Below are 24,843 nucleotides of genomic sequence, written 5' to 3'. Positions count from 1 at the left end.
GCATTGGTCTCATTGCTTTGAAATGCTTGGACACTGTTGTTCAACTTTTATAATCTAAGACTGAAAGGCCTGAGAAATATTGTGTCTGATTCGGCATCGCAAGATTGAGGGAAAAGGTCTCTTCTTACTTGTTAAATATCACTAGCTTTCCTCATTCGGACAGGTTCACAACTTTGATGTCTACTGTGGCATATTTCAAAGTCTGTATGATGTCAAATAGGGATGTATCACATAGACTGCGATGCCTAATGGATAAGGCGTCTGACTTCGAACCAGAAGATTGAGGGTTTGAGTCCCTTCGTGGTCGTTTAATTTCATTAGCTAAGCTAATTTGAACATGTTTGCAAATTCCCGAAATAAGGCATTGGTCTCATTGCTTTGAAAAGCTTGGACACTGTTCTTCAACTTTTATAATCTAAGACTGAAAGGCCTGAGAAATATTGTGTCTGATTCGGCATCGCAAGATTGAGGGAAAAGGTCTCTTCTTACTTGTTAAATATCACTAGCTTTCCTCATTCGGACAGGTTCACAACTTTGATGTCTACTGTGGCATAGCAAAGTCTGTATGATGTCAAATAGGGTCATTTAATTTCATTAGCTCAGCTAATTCGTACATGTTTGCAATTTCCCTAAATAAGGCATTGGTCTTGTTGCTTTGAAAAGCTTGGACATTGTTGTTCAACTTTAATAATCTAAGACTGCAAGGCCTGAGAATGATTGTGTCTGAATCTGCATCACAAGATTGAAGGAAAGAGTATCTTTGTACTTGTTAAAAATCACTAGCTTTCCTCATTCGGACAGGTTCACAACTTTGATGTCTACTGTGGCATAGCAAAGTCTGTATGATGTCAAATAGGAATGTATCACATAGACTGCGTGGCCTAATGGATAAGGCGTCTGACTTCGAATCAGAAGATTGAGGGTTCGAGTCCCTTCATGGTCGTTTAATTTCATTAGCTCAGCAAATTTGAACATGTTTGCAAATTCCCGAAATAAGGCATTGGTCTCATTGCTTTGAAATGCTTGGACACTGTTGTTCAACTTTTATAATCTAAGACTGAAAGGCCTGAGAAATATTGTGTCTGATTCGGCATCGCAAGATTGAGGGAAAAGGTCTCTTCTTACTTGTTAAATATCACTAGCTTTCCTCATTCGGACAGGTTCACAACTTTGATGTCTACTGTGGCATATTTCAAAGTCTGTATGATGTCAAATAGGGATGTATCACATAGACTGCGATGCCTAATGGATAAGGCGTCTGACTTCGAACCAGAAGATTGAGGGTTTGAGTCCCTTCGTGGTCGTTTAATTTCATTAGCTAAGCTAATTTGAACATGTTTGCAAATTCCCGAAATAAGGCATTGGTCTCATTGCTTTGAAAAGCTTGGACACTGTTCTTCAACTTTTATAATCTAAGACTGAAAGGCCTGAGAAATATTGTGTCTGATTCGGCATCGCAAGATTGAGGGAAAAGGTCTCTTCTTACTTGTTAAATATCACTAGCTTTCCTCATTCGGACAGGTTCACAACTTTGATGTCTACTGTGGCATAGCAAAGTCTGTATGATGTCAAATAGGGTCATTTAATTTCATTAGCTCAGCTAATTCGTACATGTTTGCAATTTCCCTAAATAAGGCATTGGTCTTGTTGCTTTGAAAAGCTTGGACATTGTTGTTCAACTTTAATAATCTAAGACTGCAAGGCCTGAGAATGATTGTGTCTGAATCTGCATCACAAGATTGAAGGAAAGAGTATCTTTGTACTTGTTAAAAATCACTAGCTTTCCTCATTCGGACAGGTTCACAACTTTGATGTCTACTGTGGCATAGCAAAGTCTGTATGATGTCAAATAGGAATGTATCACATAGACTGCGTGGCCTAATGGATAAGGCGTCTGACTTCGAATCAGAAGATTGAGCGTTCGAGTCCCTTCATGGTCGTTTAATTTCATTAGCTCAGCAAATTTGAACATGTTTGCAAATTCCCGAAATAAGGCATTGGTCTCATTGCTTTGAAAAGCTTGGACACTGTTGTTCAACTTTTATAATCTAAGACTGAAAGGCCTGAGAAATATTGTGTCTGATTCGGCATCGCAAGATTGAGGGAAAAGGTCTCTTCTTACTTGTTAAATATCACTAGCTTTCCTCATTCGGACAGGTTCACAACTTTGATGTCTACTGTTGCATAGCAAAGTCTGTATGATGTCAAATAGGAATGTATCACATAGACTGCGTGGCCTAATGGATAAGGCGTCTGACTTCGAATCAGAAGATTGAGGGTTCGAGTCCCTTCATGGTCGTTTAATTTCATTAGCTCAGAAAATTTGAACATGTTTGCAAATTCCCGAAATAAGGCATTGGTCTCATTGCTTTGAAAAGCTTGGACACTGTTGTTCAACTTTTATAATCTAAGACTGAAAGGCCTGAGAAATATTGTGTCTGATTCGGCATCGCAAGATTGAGGGAAAAGGTCTCTTCTTACTTGTTAAATATCACTAGCTTTCCTCATTCGGACAGGTTCACAACTTTGATGTCTACTGTGGCATATTTCAAAGTCTGTATGATGTCAAATAGGGATGTATCACATAGACTGCGATGCCCAATGGATAAGGCGTCTGACTTCGAACCAGAAGATTGAGGGTTTGAGTCCCTTCGTGGTCGTTTAATTTCATTAGCTAAGCTAATTTGAAAATGTTTGCAAATTCCCGAAATAAGGCATTGGTCTCATTGCTTTGAAAAGCTTGGACACTGTTGTTCAACTTTTATAATCTAAGACTGAAAGGCCTGAGAAATATTGTGTCTGATTCGGCATCGCAAGATTGAGGGAAAAGGTCTCTTCTTACTTGTTAAATATCACTAGCTTTCCTCATTCGGACAGGTTCACAACTTTGATGTCTACTGTGGCATAGCAAAGTCTGTATGATGTCAAATAGGGAGTTTTCACATAGACTGCGTGGCCTAATGGATAAGGCGTCTGACTTCGAATCAGAAGATTGAGGGTTTGAGTCCCTTCGTGGTCGTTTAATTTCATTAGCTCAGCTAATTTGAACATGTTTACAAATTCCCGAAATAAGGCATTGGTCTCATTGCTTTGAAATGCTTGGACACTGTTGTTCAACTTTTATAATCTAAGACTGAAAGGCCTGAGAAATATTGTGTCTGATTCGGCATCGCAAGATTGAGGGAAAAGGTCTCTTCTTACTTGTTAAATATCACTAGCTTTCCTCATTCGGACAGGTTCACAACTTTGATGTCTACTGTGGCATATTTCAAAGTCTGTATGATGTCAAATAGGGATGTATCACATAGACTGCGATGCCTAATGGATAAGGCGTCTGACTTCGAACCAGAAGATTGAGGGTTTGAGTCCCTTTGTGGTCGTTTAATTTCATTAGCTAAGCTAATTTGAACATGTTTGCAAATTCCCGAAATAAAGCATTGGTCTCATTGCTTTGAAAAGCTTGGACACTGTTCTTCAACTTTTATAATCTAAGACTGAAAGGCCTGAGAAATATTGTGTCTGATTCGGCATCGCAAGATTGAGGGAAAAGGTCTCTTCTTACTTGTTAAATATCACTAGCTTTCCTCATTCGGACAGGTTCACAACTTTGATGTCTACTGTGGCATAGCAAAGTCTGTATGATGTCAAATAGGGTCATTTAATTTCATTAGCTCAGCTAATTCGTACATGTTTGCAATTTCCCTAAATAAGGCATTGGTCTTGTTGCTTTGAAAAGCTTGGACATTGTTGTTCAACTTTAATAATCTAAGACTGCAAGGCCTGAGAATGATTGTGTCTGAATCTGCATCACAAGATTGAAGGAAAGAGTATCTTTGTACTTGTTAAAAATCACTAGCTTTCCTCATTCGGACAGGTTCACAACTTTGATGTCTACTGTGGCATAGCAAAGTCTGTATGATGTCAAATAGGAATGTATCACATAGACTGCGTGGCCTAATGGATAAGGCGTCTGACTTCGAATCAGAAGATTGAGCGTTCGAGTCCCTTAATGGTCGTTTAATTTCATTAGCTCAGCAAATTTGAACATGTTTGCAAATTCCCGAAATAAGGCATTGGTCTCATTGCTTTGAAAAGCTTGGACACTGTTGTTCAACTTTTATAATCTAAGACTGAAAGGCCTGAGAAATATTGTGTCTGATTCGGCATCGCAAGATTGAGGGAAAAGGTCTCTTCTTACTTGTTAAATATCACTAGCTTTCCTCATTCGGACAGGTTCACAACTTTGATGTCTACTGTTGCATAGCAAAGTCTGTATGATGTCAAATAGGAATCTATCACATAGACTGCGTGGCCTAATGGATAAGGCGTCTGACTTCGAATCAGAAGATTGAGGGTTCGAGTCCCTTCATGGTCGTTTAATTTCATTAGCTCAGAAAATTTGAACATGTTTGCAAATTCCCGAAATAAGGCATTGGTCTCATTGCTTTGAAAAGCTTGGACACTGTTGTTCAACTTTTATAATCTAAGACTGAAAGGCCTGAGAAATATTGTGTCTGATTCGGCATCGCAAGATTGAGGGAAAAGGTCTCTTCTTACTTGTTAAATATCACTAGCTTTCCTCATTCGGACAGGTTCACAACTTTGATGTCTACTGTGGCATATTTCAAAGTCTGTATGATGTCAAATAGGGATGTATCACATAGACTGCGATGCCCAATGGATAAGGCGTCTGACTTCGAACCAGAAGATTGAGGGTTTGAGTCCCTTCGTGGTCGTTTAATTTCATTAGCTAAGCTAATTTGAACATGTTTGCAAATTCCCGAAATAAGGCATTGGTCTCATTGCTTTGAAAAGCTTGGACACTGTTCTTCAACTTTTATAATCTAAGACTGAAAGCCCTGAGAAATATTGTGTCTGATTCGGCATCGCAAGATTGAGGGAAAAGGTCTCTTCTTACTTGTTAAATATCACTAGCTTTCCTCATTCGGACAGGTTCACAACTTTGATGTCTACTGTGGCATAGCAAAGTCTGTATGATGTCAAATAGGGTCATTTAATTTCATTAGCTCAGCTAATTCGTACATGTTTGCAATTTCCCTAAATAAGGCATTGGTCTTGTTGCTTTGAAAAGCTTGGACATTGTTGTTCAACTTTAATAATCTAAGACTGCAAGGCCTGAGAATTATTGTGTCTGAATATGCATCACAAGATTGAAGGAAAGAATATCTTTGTACTTGTTAAAAATCACTAGCTTTCCTCATTCGGACAGGTTCACAACTTTGATGTCTACTGTGGCATAGCAAAGTCTGTATGATGTCAAATAGGAATGTATCACATAGACTGCGTGGCCTAATGGATAAGGCGTCTGACTTCGAATCAGAAGATTGAGGGTTCGAGTCCCTTCGTGGTCGTTTAATTTCATTAGCTCAGCAAATTTGAAAATGTTTGCAAATTCCCGAAATAAGGCATTGGTCTCATTGCTTTGAAAAGCTTGGACACTGTTGTTCAACTTTTATAATCTAGGACTGAAAGGCCTGAGAAATATTGTGTCTGATTCGGCATCGCAAGATTGAGGGAAAAGGTCTCTTCTTACTTGTTAAATATCACTAGCTTTCCTCATTCGGACAGGTTTACAACTTTGATGTCTACTGTGGCATATTTCAAAGTCTGTATGATGTCAAATAGGGATGTATCACATAGACTGCGATGCCTAATGGATAAGGCGTCTGACTTCGAACCAGAAGATTGAGAGTTCGAGTCCCTTCGTGGTCGTTTAATTTCATTAGCTAAGCTAATTTGAACATGTTTGCAAATTCCCAAAATAAGGCATTGGTCTCATTGCTTTGAAAAGCTTGGACACTGTTGTTCAACTTTTATAATCTAAGACTGAAAGGCCTGAGAAATATTGTGTCTGATTCGGCATCGCAAGATTGATGGAAAAGGTCTCTTCTTACTTGTTAAATATCACTAGCTTTCCTCATTCGGACAGGTTCACAACTTTGATGTCTACTGTGGCATAGCAAAGTCTGTATGATGTCAAATAGGGTCATTTAATTTCATTAGCTCAGCTAATTCGTACATGTTTGCAATTTCCCTAAATAAGGCATTGGTCTTGTTGCTTTGAAAAGCTTGGACATTGTTGTTCAACTTTAATAATCTAAGACTGCAAGGCCTGAGAATTATTGTGTCTGAATATGCATCACAAGATTGAAGGAAAGAGTATCTTTGTACTTGTTAAAAATCACTAGCTTTCCTCATTCGGACAGGTTCACAACTTTGATGTCTACTGTGGCATAGCAAAGTCTGTATGATGTCAAATAGGAATGTATCACATAGACTGCGTGGCCTAATGGATAAGGCGTCTGACCTCAAATCAGAAGATTGAGGGTTCGAGTCCCTTCGTGGTCGTTTAATTTCATTAGCTCAGCTAATTTGAACATGTTTGCAAATTCCCGAAATAAGGCATTGGTCTCATTCCTTTGAAAGGCTTGGACACTGTTGTTCAACTTTTATAATCTAAGACTGAAAGGCCTGAGAAATATTGTGTCTGATTCGGCATCGCAAGATTGAGGGAAAAGGTCTCTTCTTACTTGTTAAATATCACTAGCTTTCCTCATTCGGACAGGTTCACAACTTTGATGTCTACTGTGGCATAGCAAAGTCTGTATGATGTCAAATAGGGAGTTATCACATAGACTGCGTGGCCTAATGGATAAGGCGTCTGACTTCGAATCAGAAGATTGAGGGTTCGAGTCCCTTCGTGGTCGTTTAATTTCATTAGCTCAGCAAATTTGAAAATGTTTGCAAATTCCCGAAATAAGGCATTGGTCTCATTGCTTTGAAAAGCTTGGACACTGTTGTTCAACTTTTATAATCTAGGACTGAAAGGCCTGAGAAATATTGTGTCTGATTCGGCATCGCAAGATTGAGGGAAAAGGTCTCTTCTTACTTGTTAAATATCACTAGCTTTCCTCATTCGGACAGGTTTACAACTTTGATGTCTACTGTGGCATATTTCAAAGTCTGTATGATGTCAAATAGGGATGTATCACATAGACTGCGATGCCTAATGGATAAGGCGTCTGACTTCGAACCAGAAGATTGAGAGTTCGAGTCCCTTCGTGGTCGTTTAATTTCATTAGCTAAGCTAATTTGAACATGTTTGCAAATTCCCAAAATAAGGCATTGGTCTCATTGCTTTGAAAAGCTTGGACACTGTTGTTCAACTTTTATAATCTAAGACTGAAAGGCCTGAGAAATATTGTGTCTGATTCGGCATCGCAAGATTGAGGGAAAAGGTCTCTTCTTACTTGTTAAATATCACTAGCTTTCCTCATTCGGACAGGTTCACAACTTTGATGTCTACTGTGGCATAGCAAAGTCTGTATGATGTCAAATAGGGTCATTTAATTTCATTAGCTCAGCTAATTCGTACATGTTTGCAATTTCCCTAAATAAGGCATTGGTCTTGTTGCTTTGAAAAGCTTGGACATTGTTGTTCAACTTTAATAATCTAAGACTGCAAGGCCTGAGAATTATTGTGTCTGAATATGCATCACAAGATTGAAGGAAAGAGTATCTTTGTACTTGTTAAAAATCACTAGCTTTCCTCATTCGGACAGGTTCACAACTTTGATGTCTACTGTGGCATAGCAAAGTCTGTATGATGTCAAATAGGAATGTATCACATAGACTGCGTGGCCTAATGGATAAGGCGTCTGACTTCAAATCAGAAGATTGAGGGTTCGAGTCCCTTCTTGGTCGTTTAATTTCATTAGCTCAGCTAATTTGAACATGTTTGCAAATTCCCGAAATAAGGCATTGGTCTCATTCCTTTGAAAGGCTTGGACACTGTTGTTCAACTTTTATAATCTAAGACTGAAAGGCCTGAGAAATATTGTGTCTGATTCGGCATCGCAAGATTGAGGGAAAAGGTCTCTTCTTACTTGTTAAATATCACTAGCTTTCCTCATTCGGACAGGTTCACAACTTTGATGTCTACTGTGGCATAGCAAAGTCTGTATGATGTCAAATAGGGAGTTATCACATAGACTGCGTGGCCTAATGGATAAGGCGTCTGACTTCGAATCAGAAGATTGAGGGTTCGAGTCCCTTCGTGGTCGTTTAATTTCATTAGCTTAGCTAATTTGAACATGTTTGCAAATTCCCGAAATAAGGCATTGGTCTCATTGCTTTGAAAAGCTTGGACACTGTTGTTCAACTCTTATAATCTAAGACTGAAAGGCCTGAGAAATATTGTGTCTGATTCGGCATCGCAAGATTGAGGGAAAAGGTCTCTTCTTACTTGTTAAATATCACTAGCTTTCCTCATTCGGACAGGTTCACAACTTTGATGTCTACTGTGGCATAGCAAAGTCTGTATGATGTCAAATAGGGTCATTTAATTTCATTAGCTCAGCTAATTCGTACATGTTTGCAATTTCCCTAAATAAGGCATTGGTCTTGTTGCTTTGAAAAGCTTGGACATTGTTGTTCAACTTTAATAATCTAAGACTGCAAGGCCTGAGAATTATTGTGTCTGAATATGCATCACAAGATTGAAGGAAAGAGTATCTTTGTACTTGTTAAAAATCACTAGCTTTCCTCATTCGGACAGGTTCACAACTTTGATGTCTACTGTGGCATAGCAAAGTCTGTATGATGTCAAATAGGAATGTATCACATAGACTGCGTGGCCTAATGGATAAGGCGTCTGACTTCGAATCAGAAGATTGAGGGTTCGAGTCCCTTCGTGGTCGTTTAATTTCATTAGCTCAGCTAATTTGAACATGTTTGCAAATTCCCGAAATAAGGCATTGGTCTCATTCCTTTGAAAAGCTTGGACACTGTTGTTGAACTTTTATAATCTAAGACTGAAAGGCCTGAGAAATATTGTGTCTGATTCGGCATCGCAAGATTGAGGGAAAAGGTCTCTTCTTACTTGTTAAATATCACTAGCTTTCCTCATTCGGACAGGTTCACAACTTTGATGTCTACTGTGGCATAGCAAAGTCTGTATGATGTCAAATAGGAATGTATCACATAGACTGCGTGGCCTAATGGATAAGGCGTCTGACTTCGAATCAGAAGATTGAGGGTTCGAGTCCCTTCGTGGTCGTTTAATTTCATTAGCTCAGCTAATTTGAACATGTTTGCAAATTCCCGAAATAAGGCATTGGTCTCATTCCTTTGAAAAGCTTGGACACTGTTGTTCAACTTTTATAATCTAAGACTGAAAGGCCTGAGAAATATTGTGTCTGATTCGGCATCGCAAGATTGAGGGAAAAGGTCTCTTCTTACTTGTTAAATATCACTAGCTTTCCTCATTCGGACAGGTTCACAACTTTGATGTCTACTGTGGCATAGCAAAGTCTGTATGATGTCAAATAGGGAGTTATCACATAGACTGCGTGGCCTAATGGATAAGGCGTCTGACTTCGAATCAGAAGATTGAGGGTTCGAGTCCCTTCGTGGTCGTTTAATTTCATTAGCTTAGCTAATTTGAACATGTTTGCAAATTCCCGAAATAAGGCATTGGTCTCATTGCTTTGAAAAGCTTGGACACTGTTGTTCAACTTTTATAATCTAAGACTGAAAGGCCTGAGAAATATTGTGACTGATTCGGCATCGCAAGATTGAGGGAAAAGGTCTCTTCTTACTTGTTAAATATCACTAGCTTTCCTCATTCGGACAGGTTTACAACTTTGATGTCTACTGTGGCATATTTCAAAGTCTGTATGATGTCAAATAGGGATGTATCACATAGACTGCGATGCCTAATGGATAAGGCGTCTGACTTCGAACCAGAAGATTGAGGGTTCGAGTCCCTTCGTGGTCGTTTAATTTCATTAGCTAAGCTAATTTGAACATGTTTGCAAATTCCCGAAATAAGGCATTGGTCTCATTGCTTTGAAAAGCTTAGACACTGTTGTTCAACTCTTATAATCTAAGACTGAAAGGCCTGAGAAATATTGTGTCTGATTCGGCATTGCAAGATTGAGGGAAAAGGTCTCTTCTTACTTGTTAAATATCACTAGCTTTCCTCATTCGGACAGGTTCACAACTCTGATGTCTACTGTGGCATAGCAAAGTCTGTATGATGTCAAATAGGGTCATTTAATTTCATTAGCTCAGCTAATTCGTACATGTTTGCAATTTCCCTAAATAAGGCATTGGTCTTGTTGCTTTGAAAAGCTTGGACATTGTTGTTCAACTTTAATAATCTAAGACTGCAAGGCCTGAGAATTATTGTGTCTGAATATGCATCACAAGATTGAAGGAAAGAGTATCTTTGTACTTGTTAAAAATCACTAGCTTTCCTCATTCGGACAGGTTCACAACTTTGATGTCTACTGTGGCATAGCAAAGTCTGTATGATGTCAAATAGCAATGTATCACATAGACTGCGTGTCCTAATGGATAAGGCGTCTGACTTCGAATCAGAAGATTGAGGGTTCGAGTCCCTTCGTGGTCGTTTAATTTCATTAGCTTAGCTAATTTGAACATGTTTGCAAATTCCCGAAATAAGGCATTGGTCTCATTGCTTTGAAAAGCTTGGACACTGTTGTTCAACTTTTATAATCTAAGACTGAAAGGCCTGAGAAATATTGTGTCTGATTCGGCATCGCAAGATTGAGGGAAAAGGTCTCTTCTTACTTGTTAAATATCACTAGCTTTCCTCATTCGGACAGGTTTACAACTTTGATGTCTACTGTGGCATATTTCAAAGTCTGTATGATGTCAAATAGGGATGTATCACATAGACTGCGATACCTAATGGATAAGGCGTCTGACTTCGAACGAGAAGATTGAGGGTTCGAGTCCCTTCGTGGTCGTTTAATTTCATTAGCTAAGCTAATTTGAACATGTTTGCAAATTCCTGAAATAAGGCATTGGTCTCATTGCTTTGAAAAGCTTGGACACTGTTGTTCAACTCTTATAATCTAAGACTGAAAGGCCTGAGAAATATTGTGTCTGATTCGGCATCGCAAGATTGAGGGAAAAGGTCTCTTCTTACTTGTTAAATATCACTAGCTTTCCTCATTCGGACAGGTTCACAACTTTGATGTCTACTGTGGCATAGCAAAGTCTGTATGATGTCAAATAGGGTCATTTAATTTCATTAGCTCAGCTAATTCGTACATGTTTGCAATTTCCCTAAATAAGGCTTTGGTCTTGTTGCTTTGAAAAGCTTGGACATTGTTGTTCAACTTTAATAATCTAAGACTGCAAGGCCTGAGAATTATTGTGTCTGAATATGCATCACAAGATTGAAGGAGAGAGTATCTTTGTACTTGTTAAAAATCACTAGCTTTCCTCATTCGGACAGGTTCACAACTTTGATGTCTACTGTGGCATAGCAAAGTCTGTATGATGTCAAATAGGAATGTATCAAATAGACTGCGTGGCCTAATGGATAAGGCGTCTGACTTCGAATCAGAAGATTGAGGGTTCGAGTCCCTTCGTGGTTGTTTAATTTCATTAGCTTAGCTAATTTGAACATGTTTGCAAATTCCCGAAATAAGGCATTGGTCTCATTGCTTTGAAAAGCTTGGACACTGTTGTTCAACTTTTATAATCTAAGACTGAAAGGCCTGAGAAATATTGTGTCTGATTCGGCATCGCAAGATTGAGGGAAAAGGTCTCTTCTTACTTGTTAAATATCACTAGCTTTCCTCATTCGGACAGGTTCACAACTTTGATGTCTACTGTGGCATAGCAAAGTCTGTATGATGTCAAATAGGAATGTATCACATAGACTGCGTGGCCTAATGGATAAGGCGTCTTACTTTGAATCATAACATTGAGTGTTCGAGTCCCTTCGTGGACGTTTAATTTCATTAGCTCAGCTAATTTGAACATGTTTGCAAATTTGCTGAAATAAGGCATTGGTCTCATTGCTTTGAAAAGCTTGGACACTGTTGTTCAACTTTTACAATCTAAGACTGAAACGCCTGAGAAATATTGTGTCTGATTCGGCATCGCAAGATTGAGGGAAAAGGTCTCTTCTTACTTGTTAAATATCACTAGCTTTCCTCATTCGGACAGGTTCACAACTTTGATGTCAACTGTGGCATATTTCAAAGTCTGTATGATGTCAAATAGGGATGTATCACATAGACAGCGTGGCCTAATGGATAAGGTGTCTGACTTAGAATCAGAAGATTGAGGGTTCGAGTCCCTTCGTGGTCTTTTAATTTCATTAGCTCAGCTAATTTGAACATGTTTGCAAATTCCCGAAATAAGGCATTGGTCTCATTGCTTTGAAAAGCTTGGACACTGTTGTTCAACTTTTATAATCTAAGACTGAAAGAACTGAAAAATATTGTGTATGATTCGGCATTGCAAGATTGAGGGAAAAGGTCTCTTCTTACTTGTTAAATATCACGAGCTTTCCTCATTCGGACAGGTTCACAACTTTGATGTCTACTGTTGCATAGCAAAGTCTGTATGATGTCAAATAGGGTCATTTAATTTCATTAGCTCAGCTAATTCGTACATGTTTGCAATTTCCCTAAATAAGGCATTGGTCTTGTTGCTTTGAAAAGCTTGGACATTGTTGTTCAACTTTAATAATCTAAGACTGCAAGGCCTGAGAATGATTGTGTCTGAATCTGCATCACAAGATTGAAGGAAAGAGTATCTTTGTACTTGTTAAAAATCACTAGCTTTCCTCATTCGGACAGGTTCACAACTTTGATGTCTACTGTTGCATAGCAAAGTCTGTATGATGTCAAATAGGAATGTATCACATAGACTGCGTGGCGTAATGGATAAGGCGTCTGACTTCGAATCAGAAGATTGAGGGTTCGAGTCCCTTCATGGTCGTTTAATTTCATTACCTCAGCAAATTTGAACATGTTTGCAAATTCCCGAAATAAGGCTTTGGTCTCATTGCTTTGAAAAGCTTGGACACTGTTGTTCAACTTTTATAATCTAAGACTGAAAGGCCTGAGAAATATTGTGTCTGATTCGGCATCGCAAGATTGAGGGAAAAGGTCTCTTCTTACTTGTTAAATATCACTAGCTTTCCTCATTCGGACAGGTTCACAACTTTGATGTCTACTGTGGCATAGCAAAGTCTGTATGATGTCAAATAGGGATGTATCACATAGACTGCGTTGCCTAATGGATAAGGCGTCTGACTTCGAATCATAACATTGAGGGTTCGAGTCCCTTCGCGGTCGTTTAATTTCATTAGCTCAGCTAATTTGAACATGTTTACAAATTCCCGAAATAAGGCATTGGTCTCATTGCTTTGAAATGCTTGGACACTGTTGTTCTACTTTTATAATCTAAGACTGAAAGGCCTGAGAAATATTGTGTCTGATTCGGCATCGCAAGATTGAGGGAAAAGGTCTCTTCTTACTTGTTAAATATCACTAGCTTTCCTCATTCGGACAGGTTCACAACTTTGATGTCTACTGTGGCATAGCAAAGTCTGTATGATGTCAAATAGGGTCATTTAATTTCATTAGCTCAGCTAATTCGTACATGTTTGCAATTTCCCTAAATAAGGCATTGGTCTTGTTGCTTTGAAAAGCTTGGACATTGTTGTTCAACTTTAATAATCTAAGACTGCAAGGCCTGAGAATTATTGTGTCTGAATATGCATCACAAGATTGAAGGAAAGAATATCTTTGTACTTGTTAAAAATCACTAGCTTTCCTCATTCGGACAGGTTCACAACTTTGATGTCTACTGTGGCATAGCAAAGTCTGTATGATGTCAAATAGGAATGTATCACATAGACTGCGTGGCCTAATGGATAAGGCGTCTGACTTCGAATCAGAAGATTGAGGGTTCGAGTCCCTTCGTGGTCGTTTAATTTCATTAGCTAAGCTAATTTGAACATGTTTGCAAATTCCTGAAATAAGGCATTGGTCTCATTGCTTTGAAAAGCTTGGACACTGTTGTTCAACTCTTATAATCTAAGACTGAAAGGCCTGAGAAATATTGTGTCTGATTCGGCATCGCAAGATTGAGGGAAAAGGTCTCTTCTTACTTGTTAAATATCACTAGCTTTCCTCATTCGGACAGGTTCACAACTTTGATGTCTACTGTGGCATAGCAAAGTCTGTATGATGTCAAATAGGGTCATTTAATTTCATTAGCTCAGCTAATTCGTACATGTTTGCAATTTCCCTAAATAAGGCTTTGGTCTTGTTGCTTTGAAAAGCTTGGACATTGTTGTTCAACTTTAATAATCTAAGACTGCAAGGCCTGAGAATTATTGTGTCTGAATATGCATCACAAGATTGAAGGAGAGAGTATCTTTGTACTTGTTAAAAATCACTAGCTTTCCTCATTCGGACAGGTTCACAACTTTGATGTCTACTGTGGCATAGCAAAGTCTGTATGATGTCAAATAGGAATGTATCAAATAGACTGCGTGGCCTAATGGATAAGGCGTCTGACTTCGAATCAGAAGATTGAGGGTTCGAGTCCCTTCGTGGTTGTTTAATTTCATTAGCTTAGCTAATTTGAACATGTTTGCAAATTCCCGAAATAAGGCATTGGTCTCATTGCTTTGAAAAGCTTGGACACTGTTGTTCAACTTTTATAATCTAAGACTGAAAGGCCTGAGAAATATTGTGTCTGATTCGGCATCGCAAGATTGAGGGAAAAGGTCTCTTCTTACTTGTTAAATATCACTAGCTTTCCTCATTCGGACAGGTTCACAACTTTGATGTCTACTGTGGCATAGCAAAGTCTGTATGATGTCAAATAGGAATGTATCACATAGACTGCGTGGCCTAATGGATAAGGCGTCTTACTTTGAATCATAACATTGAGTGTTCGAGTCCCTTCGTGGACGTTTAATTTCATTAGCTCAGCTAATTTGAACATGTTTGCAAATTTGCTGAAATAAGGCATTGGTCTCATTGCTTTGAAAAGCTTGGACACTGTTGTTCAACTTTTACAATCTAAGACTGAAACGCCTGAGAAATATTGTGTCTGATTCGGCATCGCAAGATTGAGGGAAAAGGTCTCTTCTTACTTGTTAAATATCACTAGCTTTCCTCATTCGGACAGGTTCACAACTTTGATGTCAACTGTGGCATATTTCAAAGTCTGTATGATGTCAAATAGGGATGTATCACATAGACAGCGTGGCCTAATGGATAAGGTGTCTGACTTAGAATCAGAAGATTGAGGGTTCGAGTCCCTTCGTGGTCTTTTAATTTCATTAGCTCAGCTAATTTGAACATGTTTGCAAATTCCCGAAATAAGGCATTGGTCTCATTGCTTTGAAAAGCTTGGACACTGTTGTTCAACTTTTATAATCTAAGACTGAAAGAACTGAAAAATATTGTGTATGATTCGGCATTGCAAGATTGAGGGAAAAGGTCTCTTCTTACTTGTTAAATATCACGAGCTTTCCTCATTCGGACAGGTTCACAACTTTGATGTCTACTGTTGCATAGCAAAGTCTGTATGATGTCAAATAGGGTCATTTAATTTCATTAGCTCAGCTAATTCGTACATGTTTGCAATTTCCCTAAATAAGGCATTGGTCTTGTTGCTTTGAAAAGCTTGGACATTGTTGTTCAACTTTAATAATCTAAGACTGCAAGGCCTGAGAATGATTGTGTCTGAATCTGCATCACAAGATTGAAGGAAAGAGTATCTTTGTACTTGTTAAAAATCACTAGCTTTCCTCATTCGGACAGGTTCACAACTTTGATGTCTACTGTTGCATAGCAAAGTCTGTATGATGTCAAATAGGAATGTATCACATAGACTGCGTGGCGTAATGGATAAGGCGTCTGACTTCGAATCAGAAGATTGAGGGTTCGAGTCCCTTCATGGTCGTTTAATTTCATTACCTCAGCAAATTTGAACATGTTTGCAAATTCCCGAAATAAGGCTTTGGTCTCATTGCTTTGAAAAGCTTGGACACTGTTGTTCAACTTTTATAATCTAAGACTGAAAGGCCTGAGAAATATTGTGTCTGATTCGGCATCGCAAGATTGAGGGAAAAGGTCTCTTCTTACTTGTTAAATATCACTAGCTTTCCTCATTCGGACAGGTTCACAACTTTGATGTCTACTGTGGCATAGCAAAGTCTGTATGATGTCAAATAGGGATGTATCACATAGACTGCGTTGCCTAATGGATAAGGCGTCTGACTTCGAATCATAACATTGAGGGTTCGAGTCCCTTCGCGGTCGTTTAATTTCATTAGCTCAGCTAATTTGAACATGTTTACAAATTCCCGAAATAAGGCATTGGTCTCATTGCTTTGAAATGCTTGGACACTGTTGTTCTACTTTTATAATCTAAGACTGAAAGGCCTGAGAAATATTGTGTCTGATTCGGCATCGCAAGATTGAGGGAAAAGGTCTCTTCTTACTTGTTAAATATCACTAGCTTTCCTCATTCGGACAGGTTCACAACTTTGATGTCTACTGTGGCATAGCAAAGTCTGTATGATGTCAAATAGGGTCATTTAATTTCATTAGCTCAGCTAATTCGTACATGTTTGCAATTTCCCTAAATAAGGCATTGGTCTTGTTGCTTTGAAAAGCTTGGACATTGTTGTTCAACTTTAATAATCTAAGACTGCAAGGCCTGAGAATTATTGTGTCTGAATATGCATCACAAGATTGAAGGAAAGAATATCTTTGTACTTGTTAAAAATCACTAGCTTTCCTCATTCGGACAGGTTCACAACTTTGATGTCTACTGTGGCATAGCAAAGTCTGTATGATGTCAAATAGGAATGTATCACATAGACTGCGTGGCCTAATGGATAAGGCGTCTGACTTCGAATCAGAAGATTGAGGGTTCGAGTCCCTTCGTGGTCGTTTAATTTCATTAGCTCAGCAAATTTGAAAATGTTTGCAAATTCCCGAAATAAGGCATTGGTCTCATTGCTTTGAAAAGCTTGGACACTGTTGTTCAACTTTTATAATCTAAGACTGAAAGGCCTGAGAAATATTGTGTCTGATTCGGCATCGCAAGATTGAGGGAAAAGGTCTCTTCTTACTTGTTAAATATCACTAGCTTTCCTCATTCGGACAGGTTTACAACTTTGATGTCTACTGTGGCATATTTCAAAGTCTGTATGATGTCAAATAGGAATGTATCACATAGACTGCGTGGCCTAATGGATAAGGCGTCTGACTTCGAAACAGAAGATTGAGGGTTCGAGTTCCTTCATGGTTGTTTAATTTCATTAGCTCAGCTAATTTGAACATGTTTGCAAATTCCCGAAGTAAGGCATTGTTCTCATTGCTTTGAAAAGCTTGGACACTGTTGTTCAACTTTTATAATCTAAGACTGAAAGGCCTGAGAAATATTGTGTCTGATTCGGCATCGCAAGATTGAGGGAAAAGGTCTCTTCTTACTTGTTAAATATCACTAGCTTTCCTCATTCGGACAGGTTCACAACTTTGATGTCAACTGTGGCATATTTCAAAGTCTGTATGATGTCAAATAGGGATGTATCACATAGACAGCGTGGCCTAATGGATAAGGTGTCTGACTTAGAATCAGAAGATTGAGGGTTCGAGTCCCTTCGTGGTCTTTTAATTTCATTAGCTCAGCTAATTTGAACATGTTTGCAAATTCCCGAAATAAGGCATTGGTCTCATTGCTTTGAAAAGCTTGGACACTGTTGTTCAACTTTTATAATCTAAGACTGAAAGAACTGAAAAATATTGTGTATGATTCGGCATTGCAAGATTGAGGGAAAAGGTCTCTTCTTACTTGTTAAATATCACGAGCTTTCCTCATTCGGACAGGTTCACAACTTTGATGTCTACTGTTGCATAGCAAAGTCTGTATGATGTCAAATAGGGTCATTTAATTTCATTAGCTCAGCTAATTCGTACATGTTTGCAATTTCCCTAAATAAGGCATTGGTCTTGTTGCTTTGAAAAGCTTGGACATTGTTGTTCAACTTTAATAATCTAAGACTGCAAGGCCTGAGAATGATTGTGTCTGAATCTGCATCACAAGATTGAAGGAAAGAGTATCTTTGTACTTGTTAAAAATCACTAGCTTTCCTCATTCGGACAGGTTCACAACTTTGATGTCTACTGTTGCATAGCAAAGTCTGTATGATGTCAAATAGGAATGTATCACATAGACTGCGTGGCGTAATGGATAAGGCGTCTGACTTCGAATCAGAAGATTGAGGGTTCGAGTCCCTTCATGGTCGTTTAATTTCATTACCTCAGCAAATTTGAACATGTTTGCAAATTCCCGAAATAAGGCTTTGGTCTCATTGCTTTGAAAAGCTTGGACACTGTTGTTCAACTTTTATAATCTAAGACTGAAAGGCCTGAGAAATATTGTGTCTGATTCGGCATCGCAAGATTGAGGGAAAAGGTCTCTTCTTACTTGTTAAATATCACTAGCTTTCCTCATTCGGACAGGTTCACAACTTTGATGTCTACTGTGGCATAGCAAAGTCTGTATGATGTCAAATAGGGATGTATCACATAGACTGCGTTGCCTAATCGATAAGGCGTCTGACTTCGAATCATAACATTGAGGGTTCGAGTCCCTTCGCGGTCGTTTAATTTCATTAGCTCAGCTAATTTGAACATGTTTACAAATTCCCGAAATAAGGCATTGGTCTCATTGCTTTGAAATGCTTGGACACTGTTGTTCAACTTTTATAATCTAAGACTGAAAGGCCTGAGAAATATTGTGTCTGATTCGGCATCGCAAGATTGAGGGAAAAGGTCTCTTCTTACTTGTTAAATATCACTAGCTTTCCTCATTCGGACAGGTTCACAACTTTGATGTCTACTGTGGCATAGCAAAGTCTGTATGATGTCAAATAGGGTCATTTAATTTCATTAGCTCAGCTAATTCGTACATGTTTGCAATTTCCCTAAATAAGGCATTGGTCTTGTTGCTTTGAAAAGCTTGGACATTGTTGTTCAACTTTAATAATCTAAGACTGCAAGGCCTGAGAATTATTGTGTCTGAATATGCATCACAAGATTGAAGGAAAGAATATCTTTGTACTTGTTAAAAATCACTAGCTTTCCTCATTCGGACAGGTTCACAACTTTGATGTCTACTGTGGCATAGCAAAGTCTGTATGATGTCAAATAGGAATGTATCACATAGACTGCGTGGCCTAATGGATAAGGCGTCTGACTTCGAATCAGAAGATTGAGGGTTCGAGTCCCTTCGTGGTCGTTTAATTTCATTAGCTCAGCAAATTTGAAAATGTTTGCAAATTCCCGAAATAAGGCATTGGTCTCATTGCTTTGAAAAGCTTGGACACTGTTGTTCAACTTTTATAATCTAAGACTGAAAGGCCTGAGAAATATTGTGTCTGATTCGGCATCGCAAGATTGAGGGAAAAGGTCTCTTCTTACTTGTTAAATATCACTAGCTTTCCTCATTCGGACAGGTTTACAACTTTGATGTCTACTGTGGCATATTTCAAAGTCTGTATGATGTCAAATAGGGATGTATCACATAGACTGCGATGCCTAATGGATAAGGCGTCTGACTTCGAACCAGAAGATTGAGGGTTCGAGTCCCTTCGTGGTCGTTTAATTTCATTAGCTAAGCTAATTTGAACATGTTTGCAAATTCCAGAAATAAGGCATTGGTCTCATTGCTTTGAAAAGCTTGGACACTGTTGTTCAACTTTTATAATCTAAGACTGAAAGGCCTGAGAAATATTGTGTCTGATTCGGCATTGCAAGATTGAGGGAAAAGGTCTCTTCTTACTTGTTAAATATCACGAGCTTTCCTCATTCGGACAGGTTCACAACTTTGATGTCTACTGTTGCATAGCAAAGTCTGTATGATGTCAAATAGGGTCATTTAATTTCATTAGCTCAGCTAATTCGTACATGTTTGCAATTTCCCTAAATAAGGCATTGGTCTTGTTGCTTTGAAAAGCTTGGACATTGTTGTTCAACTTTAATAATCTAAGACTGCAAGGCCTGAGAATGATTGTGTCTGAATCTGCATCACAAGATTGAAGGAAAGAGTATCTTTGTACTTGTTAAAAATCACTAGCTTTCCTCATTCGGACAGGTTCACAACTTTGATGTCTACTGTTGCATAGCAAAGTCTGTATGATGTCAAATAGGAATGTATCACATAGACTGCGTGGCGTAATGGATAAGGCGTCTGACTTCGAATCAGAAGATTGAGGGTTCGAGTCCCTTCATGGTCGTTTAATTTCATTAGCTCAGCAAATTTGAACATGTTTGCAAATTCCCGAAATAAGGCATTGGTCTCATTGCTTTGAAAAGCTTGGACACTGTTGTTCAACTTTTATAATCTAAGACTGAAAGGCCTGAGAAATATTGTGTCTGATTCGGCATCGCAAGATTGAGGGAAAAGGTCTCTTCTTACTTGTTAAATATCACTAGCTTTCCTCATTCGGACAGGTTCACAACTTTGATGTCTACTGTGGCATAGCAAAGTCTGTATGATGTCAAATAGGGATGTATCACATAGACTGCGTTGCCTAATGGATAAGGCGTCTGACTTCGAATCATAACATTGAGGGTTCGAGTCCCTTCGCGGTCGTTTAATTTCATTAGCTCAGCTAATTTGAACATGTTTACAAATTCCCGAAATAAGGCATTGGTCTCATTGCTTTGAAATGCTTGGACACTGTTGTTCAACTTTTATAATCTAAGACTGAAAGGCCTGAGAAATATTGTGTCTGATTCGGCATCGCAAGATTGAGGGAAAAGGTCTCTTCTTACTTGTTAAATATCACTAGCTTTCCTCATTCGGACAGGTTCACAACTTTGATGTCTACTGTGGCATAGCAAAGTCTGTATGATGTCAAATAGGGTCATTTAATTTCATTAGCTCAGCTAATTCGTACATGTTTGCAATTTCCCTAAATAAGGCATTGGTCTTGTTGCTTTGAAAAGCTTGGACATTGTTGTTCAACTTTAATAATCTAAGACTGCAAGGCCTGAGAATTATTGTGTCTGAATATGCATCACAAGATTGAAGGAAAGAGTATCTTTGTACTTGTTAAAAATCACTAGCTTTCCTCATTCGGACAGGTTCACAACTTTGATGTCTACTGTGGCATAGCAAAGTCTGTATGATGTCAAATAGGAATGTATCACATAGACTGCGTGGCCTAATGGATAAGGCGTCTGACTTCGAATCAGAAGATTGAGGGTTCGAGTCCCTTCGTGGTCGTTTAATTTCATTAGCTCAGCAAATTTGAACATGTTTGCAAATTCCCGAAATAAGGCATTGGTCTCATTGCTTTGAAAAGCTTGGACACTGTTGTTCAACTTTTATAATCTAAGACTGAAAGGCCTGAGAAATATTGTGTCTGATTCGGCATCGCAAGATTGAGGGAAAAGGTCTCTTCTTACTTGTTAAATATCACTAGCTTTCCTCATTCGGACAGGTTTACAACTTTGATGTCTACTGTGGCATATTTCAAAGTCTGTATGATGTCAAATAGGGATGTATCACATAGACTGCGATGCCTAATGGATAAGGCGTCTGACTTCGAACCAGAAGATTGAGTGTTCGAGTCCCTTCGTGGTCGTTTAATTTCATTAGCTAAGCTAATTTGAACATGTTTGCAAATTCCCGAAATAAGGCATTGGTCTCATTGCTTTGAAAAGCTTGGACACTGTTGTTCAACTTTTATAATCTAAGACTGAAAGGCCTGAGAAATATTGTGTCTGATTCGGCATCGCAAGATTGAGGGAAAAGGTCTCTTCTTACTTGTTAAATATCACTAGCTTTCCTCATTCGGACAGGTTCACAACTTTGATGTCTACTGTGGCATAGCAAAGTCTGTATGATGTCAAATAGGGTCATTTAATTTCATTAGCTCAGCTAATTCGTACATGTTTGCAATTTCCCTAAATAAGGCATTGGTCTTGTTGCTTTGAAAAGCTTGGACATTGTTGTTCAACTTTAATAATCTAAGACTGCAAGGCCTGAGAATTATTGTGTCTGAATATGCATCACAAGATTGAAGGAAAGAGTATCTTTGTACTTCTTAAAAATCACTAGCTTTCCTCATTCGGACAGGTTCACAACTTTGATGTCTACTGTGGCATATTCAAAGTCTGTATGATGTCAAATAGGGATGTATCACATAGACTGCGATGCCTAATGGATAAGGCGTCTGACTTCGAACCAGAAGATTGAGGGTTCGAGTCCCTTCGTGGTCGTTTAATTTCATTAGCTAAGCTAATTTGAACATGTTTGCAAATTCCCGAAATAAGGCATTGGTCTCATTGCTTTGAAAAGCTTGGACACTGTTGTTCAACTCTTATAATCTAAGACTGAAAGGCCTGAGAAATATTGTGTCTGATTCGGCATCGCAAGATTGAGGGAAAAGGTCTCTTCTTACTTGTTAAATATCACTAGCTTTCCTCATTCGGACAGGTTCACAACTTTGATGTCTACTGTGGCATAGCAAAGTCTGTATGATGTCAAATAGGGAGTTATCACATAGACTGCGTGGCCTAATGGATAAGGCGTCTGACTTCGAATCAGAAGATTGAGGGTTCGAGTCCCTTCGTGGTCGTTTAATTTCATTAGCTTAGCTAATTTGAACATGTTTGCAAATTCCCGAAATAAGGCGTTGGTCTCATTGCTTTGAAAAGCTTGGACACTGTTGTTCAACTTTTATAATCTAAGACTGAAAGGCCTGAGAAATATTGTGTCTGATTCGGCATCGCAAGATTGAGGGAAAAGGTCTCTTCTTACTTGTTAAATATCACTAGCTTTCCTCATTCGGACAGGTTTACAACTTTGATGTCTACTGTGGCATATTTCAAAGTCTGTATGATGTCAAATAGGGATGTATCACATAGACTGCGATGCCTAATGGATAAGGCGTCTGACTTCGAACCAGAAGATTGAGGGTTCGAGTCCCTTCGTGGTCGTTTAATTTCATTAGCTAAGCTAATTTGAACATGTTTGCAAATTCCCGAAATAAGGCATTGGTCTCATTGCTTTGAAAAGCTTGGACACTGTTGTTCAACTCTTATAATCTAAGACTGAAAGGCCTGAGAAATATTGTGTCTGATTCGGCATCGCAAGATTGAGGGAAAAGGTCTCTTCTTACTTGTTAAATATCACTAGCTTTCCTCATTCGGACAGGTTCACAACTTTGATGTCTACTGTGGCATAGCAAAGTCTGTATGATGTCAAATAGGGTCATTTAATTTCATTAGCTCAGCTAATTCGTACATGTTTGCAATTTCCCTAAATAAGGCATTGGTCTTGTTGCTTTGAAAAGCTTGGACATTGTTGTTCAACTTTAATAATCTAAGACTGCAAGGCCTGAGAATTATTGTGTCTAAATATGCATCACAAGATTGAAGGAAAGAGTATCTTTGTACTTGTTAAAAATCACTAGCTTTCCTCATTCGGACAGGTTCACAACTTTGATGTCTACTGTGGCATAGCAAAGTCTGTATGATGTCAAATAGGAATGTATCACATAGACTGCGTGGCCTAATGGATAAGGCGTCTGACTTCGAATCAGAAGATTGAGGGTTCGAGTCCCTTCGTGGTCGTTTAATTTCATTAGCTCAGCTAATTTGAACATGTTTGCAAATTCCCGAAATAAGGCATTGGTCTCATTCCTTTGAAAAGCTTGGACACTGTTGTTCAACTTTTATAATCTAAGACTGAAAGGCCTGAGAAATATTGTGTCTGATTCGGCATCGCAAGATTGAGGGAAAAGGTCTCTTCTTACTTGTTAAATATCACTAGCTTTCCTCATTCGGACAGGTTCACAACTTTGATGTCTACTGTGGCATAGCAAAGTCTGTATGATGTCAAATAGGGAGTTATCACATAGACTGCGTGGCCTAATGCATAAGGCGTCTGACTTCGAATCAGAAGATTGAGGGTTCGAGTCCCTTCGTGGTCGTTTAATTTCATTAGCTCAGCTAATTCGTACATGTTTGCAATTTCCCTAAATAAGGCATTGGTCTATGTTGCTTTGAAAAGCTTGGACATTGTTGTTCAACTTTATAATCTAAGACTGCAAGGCCTGAGAATTATTGTGTCTGAATATGCATCACAAGATTGAAGGAAAGAGTATCTTTGTACTTGTTAAATATCACTAGCTTTCCTCATTCGGACAGGTTCACAACTTTGATGTCTACTGTGGCATAGCAAAGTCTGTATGATGTCAAATAGGAATGTATCACATAGACTGCGTGGCCTAATGGATAAGGCGTCTGACTTCGATTCAGAAGATTGAGGGTTCGAGTCCCTTCGTGGTCGTTTAATTTCATTAGCTCAGCTAATTTGAAAATGTTTGCCAATTCCCGAAATAAGGCATTGGTCTCATTGCTTTGAAAAGCTTGGACACTGTTGTTCAACTTTTATAATCTAAGACTGAAAGGCCTGAGAAATATTGTGTCTGATTCGGCATCGCAAGATTGAGGGAAAAGGTCTCTTCTTACTTGTTAAATATCACTAGCTTTCCTCATTCGGACAGGTTACAACTTTGATGTCTACTGTGGCATATTTCAAAGTCTGTATGATGTCAAATAGGGATGTATCACATAGACTGCGATGCCTAATGGATAAGGCGTCTGACTTCGAACCAGAAGATTGAGGGTTCGAGTCCCTTCGTGGTCGTTTAATTTCATTAGCTAAGCTAATTTGAACATGTTTGCAAATTCCCGAAATAAGGCATTGGTCTCATTGCTTTGAAAAGCTTGGACACTGTTGTTCAACTTTTATAATCTAAGACTGAAAGGCCTGAGAAATATTGTGTCTGATTCGGCATCGCAAGATTGAGGGAAAAGGTCTCTTCTTACTTGTTAAATATCACTAGCTTTCCTCATTCGGACAGGTTCACAACTTTGATGTCTACTGTTGCATAGCAAAGTCTGTATGATGTCAAATAGGGTCATTTAATTTCATTAGCTC

At 38.7% G+C, this 24,843-nt stretch overlaps 18 non-coding genes across 18 annotated transcripts; all 18 read left to right on the top strand.

Annotated features, from left to right (window-relative positions):
• Positions 1-5,299: 5,299 nt before the first annotated feature.
• On the top strand, positions 5,300-5,372 carry trnar-ucg (transfer RNA arginine (anticodon UCG)). The gene has a single exon. It is a non-coding gene; the product is annotated as a tRNA-Arg (tRNA).
• Positions 5,373-6,296: 924 nt separating this feature from the next.
• Positions 6,297-6,369, top strand: trnastop-uca (transfer RNA opal suppressor (anticodon UCA)). Its single transcript has one exon. It is a non-coding gene; the product is annotated as a tRNA-Sec (tRNA).
• A 286-nt stretch (positions 6,370-6,655) lies between these two features.
• On the top strand, positions 6,656-6,728 carry trnar-ucg (transfer RNA arginine (anticodon UCG)). Its single transcript has one exon. It is a non-coding gene; the product is annotated as a tRNA-Arg (tRNA).
• A 924-nt stretch (positions 6,729-7,652) lies between these two features.
• On the top strand, positions 7,653-7,725 carry trnastop-uca (transfer RNA opal suppressor (anticodon UCA)). Its single transcript has one exon. It is a non-coding gene; the product is annotated as a tRNA-Sec (tRNA).
• Positions 7,726-8,011: 286 nt separating this feature from the next.
• Positions 8,012-8,084, top strand: trnar-ucg (transfer RNA arginine (anticodon UCG)). The gene has a single exon. It is a non-coding gene; the product is annotated as a tRNA-Arg (tRNA).
• A 563-nt stretch (positions 8,085-8,647) lies between these two features.
• Positions 8,648-8,720, top strand: trnar-ucg (transfer RNA arginine (anticodon UCG)). The gene has a single exon. It is a non-coding gene; the product is annotated as a tRNA-Arg (tRNA).
• A 286-nt stretch (positions 8,721-9,006) lies between these two features.
• trnar-ucg (transfer RNA arginine (anticodon UCG)) lies at positions 9,007-9,079 on the top strand. Its single transcript has one exon. It is a non-coding gene; the product is annotated as a tRNA-Arg (tRNA).
• Positions 9,080-9,365: 286 nt separating this feature from the next.
• On the top strand, positions 9,366-9,438 carry trnar-ucg (transfer RNA arginine (anticodon UCG)). Its single transcript has one exon. It is a non-coding gene; the product is annotated as a tRNA-Arg (tRNA).
• A 2,642-nt stretch (positions 9,439-12,080) lies between these two features.
• trnal-uag (transfer RNA leucine (anticodon UAG)) lies at positions 12,081-12,153 on the top strand. The gene has a single exon. It is a non-coding gene; the product is annotated as a tRNA-Leu (tRNA).
• A 1,558-nt stretch (positions 12,154-13,711) lies between these two features.
• On the top strand, positions 13,712-13,784 carry trnar-ucg (transfer RNA arginine (anticodon UCG)). Its single transcript has one exon. It is a non-coding gene; the product is annotated as a tRNA-Arg (tRNA).
• Positions 13,785-15,068: 1,284 nt separating this feature from the next.
• trnal-uag (transfer RNA leucine (anticodon UAG)) lies at positions 15,069-15,141 on the top strand. The gene has a single exon. It is a non-coding gene; the product is annotated as a tRNA-Leu (tRNA).
• Positions 15,142-16,699: 1,558 nt separating this feature from the next.
• On the top strand, positions 16,700-16,772 carry trnar-ucg (transfer RNA arginine (anticodon UCG)). Its single transcript has one exon. It is a non-coding gene; the product is annotated as a tRNA-Arg (tRNA).
• A 649-nt stretch (positions 16,773-17,421) lies between these two features.
• On the top strand, positions 17,422-17,494 carry trnal-uag (transfer RNA leucine (anticodon UAG)). Its single transcript has one exon. It is a non-coding gene; the product is annotated as a tRNA-Leu (tRNA).
• Positions 17,495-19,052: 1,558 nt separating this feature from the next.
• On the top strand, positions 19,053-19,125 carry trnar-ucg (transfer RNA arginine (anticodon UCG)). The gene has a single exon. It is a non-coding gene; the product is annotated as a tRNA-Arg (tRNA).
• Positions 19,126-21,044: 1,919 nt separating this feature from the next.
• trnar-ucg (transfer RNA arginine (anticodon UCG)) lies at positions 21,045-21,117 on the top strand. The gene has a single exon. It is a non-coding gene; the product is annotated as a tRNA-Arg (tRNA).
• A 1,284-nt stretch (positions 21,118-22,401) lies between these two features.
• Positions 22,402-22,474, top strand: trnar-ucg (transfer RNA arginine (anticodon UCG)). Its single transcript has one exon. It is a non-coding gene; the product is annotated as a tRNA-Arg (tRNA).
• Positions 22,475-23,398: 924 nt separating this feature from the next.
• trnar-ucg (transfer RNA arginine (anticodon UCG)) lies at positions 23,399-23,471 on the top strand. The gene has a single exon. It is a non-coding gene; the product is annotated as a tRNA-Arg (tRNA).
• A 645-nt stretch (positions 23,472-24,116) lies between these two features.
• trnar-ucg (transfer RNA arginine (anticodon UCG)) lies at positions 24,117-24,189 on the top strand. The gene has a single exon. It is a non-coding gene; the product is annotated as a tRNA-Arg (tRNA).
• The last annotated feature ends 654 nt before the right edge of the window (positions 24,190-24,843 follow it).

The sequence above is a fragment of the Oncorhynchus kisutch genome, unplaced genomic scaffold (assembly GCF_002021735.2).
Source record: "Oncorhynchus kisutch isolate 150728-3 unplaced genomic scaffold, Okis_V2 scaffold931, whole genome shotgun sequence".
NCBI classification, from domain to species: Eukaryota; Metazoa; Chordata; class Actinopteri; order Salmoniformes; family Salmonidae; genus Oncorhynchus; species Oncorhynchus kisutch.
Note: the sequence above shows the minus strand (reverse complement) of the source record. Positions and strands in the feature narration are given on the sequence as shown.